Consider the following 13,816-nt stretch of genomic DNA (forward strand, 5'->3'; position numbering starts at 1 on the left):
AATAAAAGTTTTACACTTAATGATAATACATCCAACTATTAATTTAATGGACATGAAAATCAAATCTTTACACTCAATGAAAAGACAGGTGAAAATGAAAAGAAAAGCTCTACACTCAGTGAAAACACATGAATTTAATAAGTGAATTGACATGAATTTAATGGTTCTATTTAAAGGTTTCCATAGTGCAAAAAATGAGTACGTATTAAATTATACCTTGACCACATCAACTTTATTTCAAGGGAATGAAGATGAAAATAAAAGTTTCACATTTAATGAAAAATACATGCTTTTAAAATTGGATGGACATGAATGTGAAATTTTTACACTCAATGAAAAGACAAGTGAAGATGAAAAGAAATGGTAGACACTCAACGAAAACACATGCATTTAATAAGTGAATTTACATTCTTTTAGTGGCCATATTTAAAGATTTTGACTATTAAAAAAAAATACACATTCAATTATACATACACCGCAACAACTTTATATCAAGAGAATGAACATGAAAATAAAAGTTCACTATTAATTATAAGACATGCATTTATTAATTGAATGGACATGAATGTGAAATATTTTCACTCAATGAAAAGACAATTGAAGATGAAAAGAACGGTTCTACACTCAATGAAAACATATGCATTTAACAACTGAATTCATGCATTTAATGACCATATTTAAAGGTTTCCAAAAGGGAAAAAAATATGTACCTATTTAATTGAACGTTAACCAATAGAACTTTATATCAGTTGAATGTATATGAAAATAAAAACTTCACACTTTTTGATAACACATGCATTTATTAATTGAATGGATATGGAAGGGAAGTTTTTACACTCAATCAAACGACAAGTGAAGATGAAAACAAAAGCTCTACAATAAATGAAAACCCATGCACTTAATAGGTGAATCTACATGCATTTAATGGCCATATTTAGAGGTTTCCACAATGGTGCTAGCGAATAAAGACGTACCTATTGGATTGTAAAGTCACTACAACAACTTTATATTAAGGGAATGAACATGAAAATAAAAGTTTTACACTTAACGATAAGACATGTAATAATTAATTGAATAGACATGGAAATGAAATCTTTTCACTCCATGAAAAGAAAAGTGAAGATTAAAAGTGAAGTTCGACACTCAATGAAAACATATGCACTTAATAAGTGAATTGACATGCATTTAATGACCATATTTAAAGGTTTCCACAATGCAAAAAAAGTATGTAGCTAATGAAATATACATTCACCACAACAACTTTATATCAAGGAAGTGGGCATGAAAATAAAAGTTTCACATATAATGGTAAGACATGCCTTTATTAATTGAATGGAGATGGAAGTGAAATCTCTAGACTCAATGAAAAGACAAGTGAAGATGAAAAGAAAACCTATACACTAAATGAAAACACATGCACTTAATAAGTGAATTGATAAGCATTTAATGACCATATTTAAAGGATTCCACAAGGCAAAAAAGTAAGTACCTATTGAATTGGACCTTCTCCTTAATAACTTTGTATCAATGGAATGTACATGAAAATAAAAGCTTCACACTTAATGATAAGAAATGCATTTATTATTTGGATGGACATGAAAGTGAAATCTTTACACTCAACGAAAACACAAATGAAGATGAAATTAGAAGTATACACTCAATGAAAACACATGGATTTAATAAATGAATTAAAATTCATTTAATGACCATATTTAAAGATTTCCACAATGCAAAAAAGTACATATTGAATTGTACCTACACCATAACAACTTTTTATCAAGATAATGGACATGAAAGAAAAGTTCACACTTAATTATAAGATATGCATTTACTAATTGAATGAACGTGGAAGTGAAATCTTTACACTCAATGAAAAGGTAAGTGAAGATAAAAATAAAAGTTATACACTCAATGAAAACACATGGACTTAATAAGTGAATTGACAAGCATTTAATGAATATATTTAAATGATTCTACAAGGCAAAAAAAGTACATATGTATTGAATTAAACCTTCACCATATATCAAGGGAATGTACATGAAAATAAAAGTTTTACATTTAATGATAAGACATGCAACTATTAATTTAATGGACATGAGAATCAAATCTTTACACTCAATAAAAAGATAGGTGAAGATGGAAAGAAAAACTCTACACTCAGTGAAAACACATGAATTTAATAAGTGAATTTATATGCATCTAATCGCCATATTTAAAGCTTTCCACAATGCAAAAAAAAATGTGAACCTATTAAATTGTACCTTGACCACATAAACTTTATATCAAGGGAATAGACATAAAAATAAAAAGCTTCACACTTAATGATAAGTCATGCATTTATTAATTGAATGTACATGAATGTGAAATCTTTACACTGAATGAAAAAATAAGTGAAGATGAAAATAAAAGCTCTACACTCAATAAAAACACTTGTATTTCATAAGTGAATTGACATGCATTTAATGGCCTTATTTAAAGGTTTCCACAAGGCAAAAATATACGTACATATTGAATTGAACCTTCATCATAAGAACTTTATGTCAAGGGAATGTACATGAAAATAAAAGCTTTACATTTAAGGATAAGACATGAAACTACTAATTGAATGCACATGGAAATGAAATCCTTACACCGAATGAAAAAACAAGTGAAAATGAAACGAAAAGCTCTATACTCAATAAAAACACATGTATTTCATAGCTGAATTGACATGCATTTAATGGTCCTATTTAAAGGTTTCCACAAGGCAAAAAAAAACGTACCTATTGAATTGAACCTTCACCACAACAACTTTATATCAAGGGAATATACATGAAAATAAAAGCTTTACATTTAATGACAAGACTTGCAACTATTAATTGAATGGAAATGAAAATGAAATCTTTACACTGAGTGGCAAAATAAGTGATGATGAAAATAAAAGATCTACACACAATCAAAGCACATGTATTTCATAAGTGAATTGACATGCATTTATTGACCCTTTTTAAAGATGTCTTCAGTTAAGGATTGCCCATGGTTACCAGCCCTTGGGGCTCAAATCCAGCCATTGATGAACACCATAACTCGATCACCTCTCTTCATTAACCAGCTTTGTACAAAGTACATTTCTTTGCTCTTGTAGATGACGCAACAATGATTTGTAGATCTCCATTTTTTCGCATATTCTGAGAACCAACATAGGATTTTTTCTCCCTCTAATTGACAACCCGCAACAATTCTCCAAACCGATTCATCTAGGGTTATGTTTACCCCTTTCATGCTTCATACCACAATACCATTTTCCTATCTAGCATTTCCATAAAAGACTTTAAGAAGATCAGGATAGTAGATACCTCGAAGTTGCACAAACTTTTCCAGGCTTTGATAGGCAAACTTCTCTTGGAATTGAAACTCATTATCACGAAAAAAGCCTATGCCAATGTATTTTGGATTTACAACGTTGCGATCTTTCTAGTTCTTTATGAAGTTAGCTTGCTTCTCGTCATCACTGATCCAACCACCGAGTTTAGCAGGGCATGTAACATCCCAACCGAATATTACGAATTTAAATAAATAAAATAAAGATATATACTTAAACTGCATTTAATGAAATATCATTTCCCAAAAACGCGGTAAATTTTAAAACTTTTATTTCACCACAACAGTAACTAAAATCCAAAACGAGTAAATATCCTTTTGTAAATTAAAGTCTGATAATATAAAAGTTTACAGCTGACTTAAAATCATAAAACATAAATCCACGATGAAATATCCCAAGTCTAGCCCCGTTCCAGCTCCAGGCCTCACCAGATCCACCTGTAACATCATCTGCTCACGTATACCGCGTATATGATCATTGCCACACACAAGTAGATAGGGTGAGCTAACAAAATAAACATATATACAATACAAATAGATATATTACACAATCACACCAAAGGAATTTCATCCTTTGATATCACATCACATGGCCCTAACCATGTTAACTGTGTTCTACGTCTTTTAGTGAGTACCTCAAGATGTCTTGCTGCCATACCTATCGGCCACAACCGATAGAGCACGTGCTGGAAATCATGCTACAGATCATACACTGTAACGGCATGTAGAGTTCCCAAATACGAACATAGTTCATAACGTCCCAAGACTACCAAACTCGTCAGCTACTTACTAAGGAGGGCAATCTATCTGAACCCATCCGTACTGGCCACAACTAGCACACTCACACCAGCAACACTAGCCAACCCGAGCCACAACTCAAGAGTTCCTCATGTTCATCCGCCATCTTGAGCCACAACTCAAGGGATTCTATTCTGAGCCACAACTCAAGGGATACGTTCTGAGCCACAACTCAAGGAACCCCAACAAGCCGAACTTTAAGGCACCACTAAAGCGTTGTAGACCACGCACATCAAGACAAGCAACACCTTTGCTTAACGATATTGCTTGGCGCAACACACTAGGCGCTAAGAGCATTAGGCCTCCTAACTGCTTGGCGGGGGACACGTGCCGCCAGGCTCAAAGCGCTTCATCCCTCACTGCCTTACACTTATCGCCGAGTTGGACACTCCCTACCGCTAGGCGCCACGCGTGCAAGCATGCCCTCTGAATCATTGCTATTGCTTGGCAGTTCGCACTCCACTACCAGGCGCCACATCAGTAGTTTGTAGAGATACGAAATCTAGTTTAGGTTCTAGCTTACCTTCTCACACACTCTCTCACAGTTTCACTCACCCAATTTCATTGCCTTGTCTTGTTCCCATTAAGAGTGCCTACAATACTCTATCAGCAACAGAATTACAAATCCAAGAGTTCCCCAATTCTAATTATTTTAATAGTCATTATGAGTACTACTTCTTCCCAACTCAATCATATACCTTCTATCAATTATACAAATCCCACTTGCCATTTTCATTTAACCATTGCCGATATCAACCCAATTCCCTATGCATCAGATTTGCCTCAAGATATTAATCTCTTCTAAGGTCTAACAAGTTTACTTGGATTCATCCTATTTATTACATATATTTATATAAGCTCTTACTTCCCATGTCACTAGCACGTTTGCCATGAATTCTCTATATTATTTAACTAGTCACACAATCTCCCCATTTACACTTTATTGAATATTACTCCATATTCCCTACGCCTACTGCATTATAAAATCCCTCACTTCATAAAATAGTGAAATTAATTCTCCCTTCTCAATTGTACAAGTTATCACTAGGGCCTATATCTAAATACCGTCTCCAACCTTGCGCGTATTAAGCACCTAACTTTCCCGGATCACAGAACCATCACAACCCCCCTACAACCATGCTAATATATCTATCTCTGTGATGGCGCCTAGCAGTAAGCCGTGCTGCCAAGCGGTGCGTAAAATTTCTAGGTAACCCACAATTTGCTCCATCTCACGAGAACTCCCAAAATTCACCAGGTTGCCTTCTCTTTCTCCAATTCCACCAGTCCTCACACGAATTTCCCTACAATAAGACTAACGTACAACCCACACTCAAACCTTACCAATTTCCACTAGAATTCCACCCAATTTCTCTCCCAGCAATCAGACTCCAATGCTTTCCAACCCTAACTATACTCGCACTGTTCCATCAAATTTAGCCTTCAATTACGCGAAATTCAAAGAAGTTTGATATTAAATAACCACTTCAAAAATGAAACTAACTCTCCCTTCGAATAAAATCACCCAGAATGCACGAATCGTCAAAATCAAGTTAAAAAGGCTCGCGTCGTTTAGCGGTTCAATCACCACCGCCAGGCCCTTCATCCAGAAAACCCAAAGACTGGGTACAAAGCTATGTGTCGCCTGGCGGCTAGGGATGTGCTGCTAAGCGGTTCCTCTTCAGGAACCCAAAACCAGCACAAAAATTGATGTATCGCCTTGTGGTGATTCCTCATCCACCATGTGGTTTCTAGAAAAATTCTAGAAACCCAGGAAATCAATGGTGAACAGCAAAACACTCATGCAATAACCAGATTATTCATCATGCAATTAATCTAAACATACAATTAACGAGTCTCAAACTAGTCTCTAGATCTCTCTCTTTTTCCTCCTAATTAGCCATTTTCGCAACCCTCCTAGCTGTCCTCTAATGGCTAGGGTTTTCTATGCCCCTTCACCTTCATACTAAACGTAAAATTGGCAAAAAGAAAGCTTAATTTGGTTCTACCAAGATTCAAACCCATAACCATGCCAATGTCAAATCAATGCACAACCATTCATGTTTTGTGATGATTAATATAATTATATAGTTATATCATCATTCAACATGATCATGCATTTTATAAAATTAGTAATAAATTAAATAAAGCAAAAATGGCATATATAGGACTTGAACCCAAGTTCATAGAGAATTTCTTTAATAATGAATATACCATGGTTGACTTGTTTGATTTGTAATCCAAAGAAGAAGGTTAATTCTCCCATCATAGACATCTCAAACTCTTGTTGCGTATTTGTAGAGAATTCCTTGCACAAAGAGAGATTAGTGGATCAAAAAATGATATCATCTACATAGATTTGTACAAATAATAGATCTATATTTGATTTCTTAACAAATAATGTGGAGTCAACATTACCTCTATGGAATTCATTCTTAATCAAGAATAGACTAAATCTTTCATACTATGATCTTGGAGCTTGCTTTAAACCATATAGAGCTTTCTTTAGTTTGTCGAAATGATTTGGAAATTCAAAGTCTTGAAATCCTGGGGGTTGTTCCACAAATACTTCTTCCTTGATGTATCCATTCAAAAAAGCACTTTTCACGTCCATTTGAAAGAGTTTAAAGTCCAGCATTGATGCAATGGCTAGAAGAATTCTTATGGCTTCTAACCTAGCCCAAAGTGCATAGGTTTCATCATAGTCAATTCCCTCTTCTTGACTATATCCTTTGGCCACAAGTCTTGTTTTGTTCTTGATGAGTACGTATTTTTGCCCTCATTTAATGTTTAATTCTGGGTATTTAATTGAATTTGTGTGCCTAAAGAGTGATTTAATTGATAATTTTGATAATTAGGTTGTTTGAGCTTGTGTGATAAAAATGTCTTAAAAAGTGATTTTTAGCTGCATAAATTATTTTTGGATATTTTAACGTTTGTTGATGCAGCTGAAGTTAAGTTTTAAGCTCATTTAGAGGTGTGGAAATAAATTGATTAAAGCTTCATGACACCTTAAAGATAAATCAAAGAATAAGAAATTATCAAAAGCACAAAAATTCAGGCCAGGCATTACATGAAGATGGCAAGAAAAGCTTGAAAAAGTGAAGAAGTTTGGCTAAACCAAGAAGAGAGGAAAGAAAAATTGGACCTTGCGGTTTTCTTTATCTTTATGATAGAAGATAATTTGGGAAAATATATCTTTAGATATTTTATTTGATATTTTTAAATAATTATCTTATTTAATTATATCATAAAATATTAAAAGATAATAATTACCAAATCTTTTTAAATATGACAAGATCTTCTTGAATCTTTTTAGTTCCACAACAAACAAATATATCTTGAAGATATTGGATTATTTAGAAGATAATTTAAGGAGATTGCAAAGGGTTGATTTGGAAAATTAATACAAATATTAATTGGTGATAATTTATCATATATCTTTAAGTAATTAATTAATTTAATTATATTAGATATTGATATTATCAACCAATTATATTTGTCAAATAGTCTATATCTCTCCAAGTATTTTTAAATATTTATATTTATCTTTATTTCAAAAGATATTTGAGAGATTTTAGCAACAGAAAAGCCCAGTCCAATTCCTATATAAAGAGACCAAGGGAGAAGTAGAAAACAAGCTCGGGACTTCGGAGTTTTGGAACCCTTAGGGGTGCCTAATTTCGTTTCCTTTCTCTCTCTTTTCTTCTCTCTATTCTTCTTTTTATTTTGTATTCCATGGATTGCTAAACTTCTTGGGTTGATTCCATTGTAATTTCATTATGGATTTTGAGGTTAGAATGAATTAATTTCTTTGTTCTTTTTATTATTGTTGAGGTTTTAATTCATCTATGTCTTTTATCTTTGAATCTCGTAAAAAGTAATGATTTTAAATCTATATGCATGTTGATCATATGAGTTCAAGGGTTTTTAAATTTAATTGAGACTTTACTTTGATTTTATTTAGAAACTTTCATGTGATTAAATGAGTTTTTACCAATAATTGAGACTTTACTTTGGTTAAAGGTATTTACTCTAATGAAAATTAATCGAGACTTTACTTTGATTAATTAAGCTTTTTATTTGGTGAGGAGATAAAAGAATAGACATGATTAGGCATAGTAAAATTTGATTGAGACTGTACTTTGATTGAATTTACTATGGATAATCTAAAAGTTCTCACTTTTAATTGAGACTGTACTTTGGTTAAAAGTGAGAACGCCAACAAATTAATTGAGACTTTACATTGATTAATTTGCAAATCTACAACAATAATTAATTGAGCAATAATCTTTAGATAACCGATGATGAATCTATTTTGAAAAAGCAATGGAATCAATCTATTTTCTTTTCTATTGTTTTTATTTCTTTTTATCTTTTAAATTTTATTTCTATCTTTGTTTATCTGAATCCCCTATATTTTTTATTTTGTTTGACTAACCGCTTTGTATAGTTTTATAAGAACTAATTTGTTAAAAATCAATTCTGTGTTCGTTGGGAGACGACTTTGGGTTACTTTACCCTTACTATTTTGTTGACTACTTTCTTAACAATACTGAAGTTGTTATAGATAAGTAGTATTAATTTGAACGCGTCAACGACAGCGTTATCAAATTTGGCGCCGTTGCCGGGGAACACGGTTAGAATTTTTATCATTTTAGTTCTTATTTTTATTCTTATTCTTTTGATTTTATTTTTATTTTTATTTTTATTTTTTTATCACTAACATTTTCTTTTCTCAATTTTTTGTACTAACATTTTTTTCTTTAGTTATTTTATTTTATTTTATTTAGTTATTTTTTTTAAGCATAGTTTTTGTTTGAGGAATTTTGTTGGGAAATTTGTGAAACTAGTTGGGAAAAACTTTGGCTAAGGAAAGACAAGGCACTTAAGTTGTCCATTGATACGCACCTCTCTTTCCTGGAAGTCTACTCAACAAGCTTTCAACTTATTTCTTTTCAGAAAACCTCTTTCAAAAATGCAAAATAGTTTTTCATATGAAATTAATCAACCGTGTGATTTTCAAGTGAATTATGATTACTATCCACAGCAACCACGTGATTCATATGATTATCAGCAACAAATTGTCACACCTACTCCTGCACCTGATACAAGTGGGTTAACTTTACGACAATTTAATGATCTATATCCTAGATCATCTTTTTTGGGATATGAGCAACAACCATATTCTAAGTGTCCACCTCAGCAACCATATGTTCCAAATAGTTTTCAGCAACAATATGTACCACCACAGCAATTTGAAGCAACGAATGGACCATCCTACAAAGAAGTTATGATACTAATGGGTGAAGTTATAGAGAAATTAGAGTCCATGGATGAAAGGTTGCGAGTTGATCAACGATGCAGAGATATTGAGCAAGAGTGGTATGAAAATAAGCAAATATTGTCTGATATGTTGAGGGATGCAAGTAAGAACAACTTCATAGAATTACTTGTAACTGTTAATACCACCCCTCAACCCCATCAAAGATTTCCTGAAAATCCAGATTTTAATGCACTTCGTCATGAAATCAAAGATGTGCTTCTGAAGTTGGCCATCAGAGCTGAACAAATGTTTGAAGATTTGAGTCAGCTAATGAATGATGCAGTGAGAAAGGTCACTTTGGAAGATATGATGAATATGATGACTGAAATGATGAAGATGAATCAGACAGATCAAAAAGAGATGATGAATGCCACCACACAAAGCTTGCAGAGTCAGTCTGAAAAATTGATAGCGGAATCACATCACACTGATATATCTACTGATAGATATAATGATGCTCATAGTAATATGTCTACTGATGGACATATCAATTTTGCTAAAGATGTTGCTGATGAAGAAATTAAAGATTCTCACATAAACATATCTACTGATGGATATGTTGACGATGCTCCATGTGAATATAAAGTTGTACCTGTTGATGATGTTATGAGTACAAATGATCATTTTCAAGAGCAAAGTTGTGAGAACAATACAATGGAGGAACCAAGTGCAGTTGAAGAGCCAACAATATTCGAAGATGCAACTGAAGCATCTACTATTGCAACTGACTTGGTTAATGATGAAGCAGTAGAGTCAACAACACCAGGTGAAAATTTTTGCTCAGAAGATGAGATTATGAGGATTACGGATGATCCGCTTAACCATTCGAATGCACCTGATGATGCTCAAGTTGAGTTGAAGCCACACACTCCACACATCAAGTTTATTGATGTGAATGATGCAAATAAGTTTTCAGTGGTTATCTTTGTTGACATGGCTACAGAAAAAGAAAAAAGGTTGCTGCAATAGGTAAACAGGTTAGATTCAAATTCTTTCGAAAGCATTGTTGATAAAAAATTTAAATTGCATGCATATTTGTTTTTTGTTTTTGATTTTAATAAAAAATATAAAAAAATTTCAAAAATATGTTTTTTTGTTTTTAGTTTTCATAAACTTCAAAAAGTAAAAATTAAAAAAATGGTACAAGCTGACTTGTACTTTATAAAATTAAAGAAAATAAATTTTGACATATGGCCAGATTGAGCCAGAAATCAAAAAATTTTCGTTTCCTCCCCAAAATAAGTCCATCAAGGACATTTTTTTTGAAATAAGTGTGGGGGAGACAAACTGTAGGTAGGATTTTCCTTTTTATGTTTTTTGTTTTTTGTTTTTTGTGTTTTTTGTTTTTTGTGTTTTTTGTTTTTTGTGTTTTTTTTCATTTAAAAAAAATTGTGATTTCTTTTTGAGAAAATTGTGAAAGTATTAACTTTTTACTAAGTGAAACTTTTAAACAATATGTCTCATAAGAAATCCACCAAAAATATTTCCCTGCTTTCAATAAAACATATTGACATTGGATTTTGGGATTTGATTCAATAATTGGGATGATCATGATTATAGAAAAATAAAAGTCATGTTGGTATGAGTGGACTGTTTCTATGATTTGCTAATTGAGTTGATTTGAGAATTTCTTGATTAAATCTTTTGTGAAAGAATTTGACCTTGTGAGTCTTGAGCCTTAATGTAAAGGATGAACTGCCATATGTCATTCCTATTTTTTTCTTGAGTGACTTGCTCATGTTTGTTTATACTCAAATATTTAGCTTGATTCTTTTGTTTTGCAACTTAGGTGAATATGCATGATTTGATATGACTGAGGCATTTCTTATTTTTAGCTACTTGGCCAAATAAGCCCACATAGATATTAATCCATTGGTATCCCCTTTGAGCTTTAAACCTTTTTTTTCTTGTTTTAAGCCTATTGCATAACCTTGGAAAGAAAAGACCATGTTTTACCTTAGGAAGAAAGAAGAGCTAATGGATTGTGTTCAAGAATGGTTGAGGAATAAAGTGTGTGGGTGAGTACCTCACCCACAAATTAATAAAAATGGAAAAAGGAAAAATTGTTGATGAAAAAGTGTTGAAATAATTGCTTTCTATAAAAAAAAAAGAGAGCAACAAAGCAATAAACGAAAAAGACTTGTTTTTGAAATTATGCTCCATTATTCTTCCTACATTACTATTTCAAAAACCCAAGAGTCTTAAAAATTTTCCTACCTTTGCCTTGGCCCTGTTATAACCTGTGAAAAGTCCTCATGATCTTTGAAAGCATGTTTTCTAAAAGTTTGTGAATATGAGAGTCTTGTTAAGTATTAGGAGTCTTTACTTGCATGGGTATTTTAAGTGAAAACACAAGCCAAAACACTTGAGAGAATTTTTGTGAGAAAATACACATTTAACTTGAGTACTTTCTTTCATAATTGATTGTCTTGTGAATTCAAAAGATTAAGTCATGTGTGAAAAATAGAACCTTTCTGTTTGGATATACATGATAATTTGATCTCTAGAAGATTGATTTGTCTCAAGTAAGATTCATTCCTTTGATCCAGTGTTGATGTGAAATAAAATACCTCAGAAGAAGTTTTAGAATTTCTCAATTTTGCCCAGGAGTGCAAAAGAATAAGTGTGTGGGTATGATGAGTGCGTATTTTTGCCCTCATTTAGTGTTTAATTATGGGTATTTAATTGAATTTGTGTGTTTAAAGATTGATTTAATTGGAATTTCCTATAATTGGGTTTATTGAGTTGAGATACAAAAACATGTTAAAAATAGCTTTATAGTTGCATAAATGTTCGTTGGATATTTTGAGGTGTGTTAGTGCAGCTGCAGCTAAGTTGAGCTCATGGAGGTGTGGAAATATATTGATTAAAGCTTCATGACACCTTAAAGATAAATCCAAGAATAAGAAATTATCAAAAGCACAAAAATTCAAGCCAAGCATTGCTTGAAGACGGCAAGAAAAATTTGAAAAAGTGAAGAAGTTTGGCTAAACCAAGAAGAGAGGAACAAAAAAATTGGACCTTGCGATTTTCTTTATCTTTATGATAGAAGATAATTTGGCAAAAATATATCTTTAGATATTTTATTTGATATTTTTAAATAATTATCTTATTTAATTATATCAAAATATTAAAAGATATTAACTACCAAATCTTTTTAAATATGACAAGATCTTCTGGAATCTTTTTAGATTCACAACAAACAAATATATCTTGAAGATATTGGATTATTTAGAAGATAATTTGAGGAGATTGCAAAGGGTTGATTTGGAAAATTAATTCAAATATTAATTGGTGATAATTTATCATATATCTTTAAGTAATTAATTAATTTAATTATATTAGATATTGATATTATCAACCAACTATATTTGTCAAATAGTATATATCTCTCTAAATATTTTTAAATATTTATATTTATCTTTATTTTAAAAGATATTTGAGAGATTTTAGCAACAGAAAAGCCCAGTCCAATTCCTATATAAAGAGACCAAGGGAGAAGTAAAAAAACAAGCTCGGGACTTCGGAGTTTTGGAACCCTTAGGGGTGCCTAATTTCGTTTCCTTTCTCTCTCTTTTCTTCTCTCTATTCTTCTTTTTATTTTGTATTCCATGGATTGCTAAACTTCTTGGGTTGATTCCATTGTAATTTCATTATGGATTTTGAGGTTAGAATGAATTAATTTCTTTGTTCTTTTTATTATTGTTGAGGTTTTAATTCATCTATGTCTTTTATCTTTGAATCTCGTAAAAAGTAATGATTTTAAATCTATATGCATGTTGATCATATGAGTTCAAGGGTTTTTAAATTTAATTGAGACTTTACTTTGATTTTATTTAGAAACTTTCATGTGATTAAATGAGTTTTTACCAATAATTGAGACTTTACTTTGGTTAAAGGTATTTACTCTAATGAAAATTAATCGAGACTTTACTTTGATTAATTAAGCTTTTTATTTGGTGAGGAGATAAAAGAATAGACATGATTAGGCATAGTAAAATTTGATTGAGACTGTACTTTGATTGAATTTACTATGGATAATCTAAAAGTTCTCACTTTTAATTGAGACTGTACTTTGGTTAAAAGTGAGAACGCCAACAAATTAATTGAGACTTTACATTGATTAATTTGCAAATCTACAACAATAATTAATTGAGCAATAATCTTTAGATAACCGATGATGAATCTATTTTGAAAAAGCAATGGAATCAATCTATTTTCTTTTCTATTGTTTTTATTTCTTTTTATCTTTTAAATTTTATTTCTATCTTTGTTTATCTGAATCCCCTATATTTTTTATTTTGTTTGACTAACCGCTTTGTATAGTTTTAT

This window comes from Vigna unguiculata, chromosome 8 (genome assembly GCF_004118075.2).
Source record: "Vigna unguiculata cultivar IT97K-499-35 chromosome 8, ASM411807v1, whole genome shotgun sequence".
Classification (NCBI taxonomy): domain Eukaryota; kingdom Viridiplantae; phylum Streptophyta; class Magnoliopsida; order Fabales; family Fabaceae; genus Vigna; species Vigna unguiculata.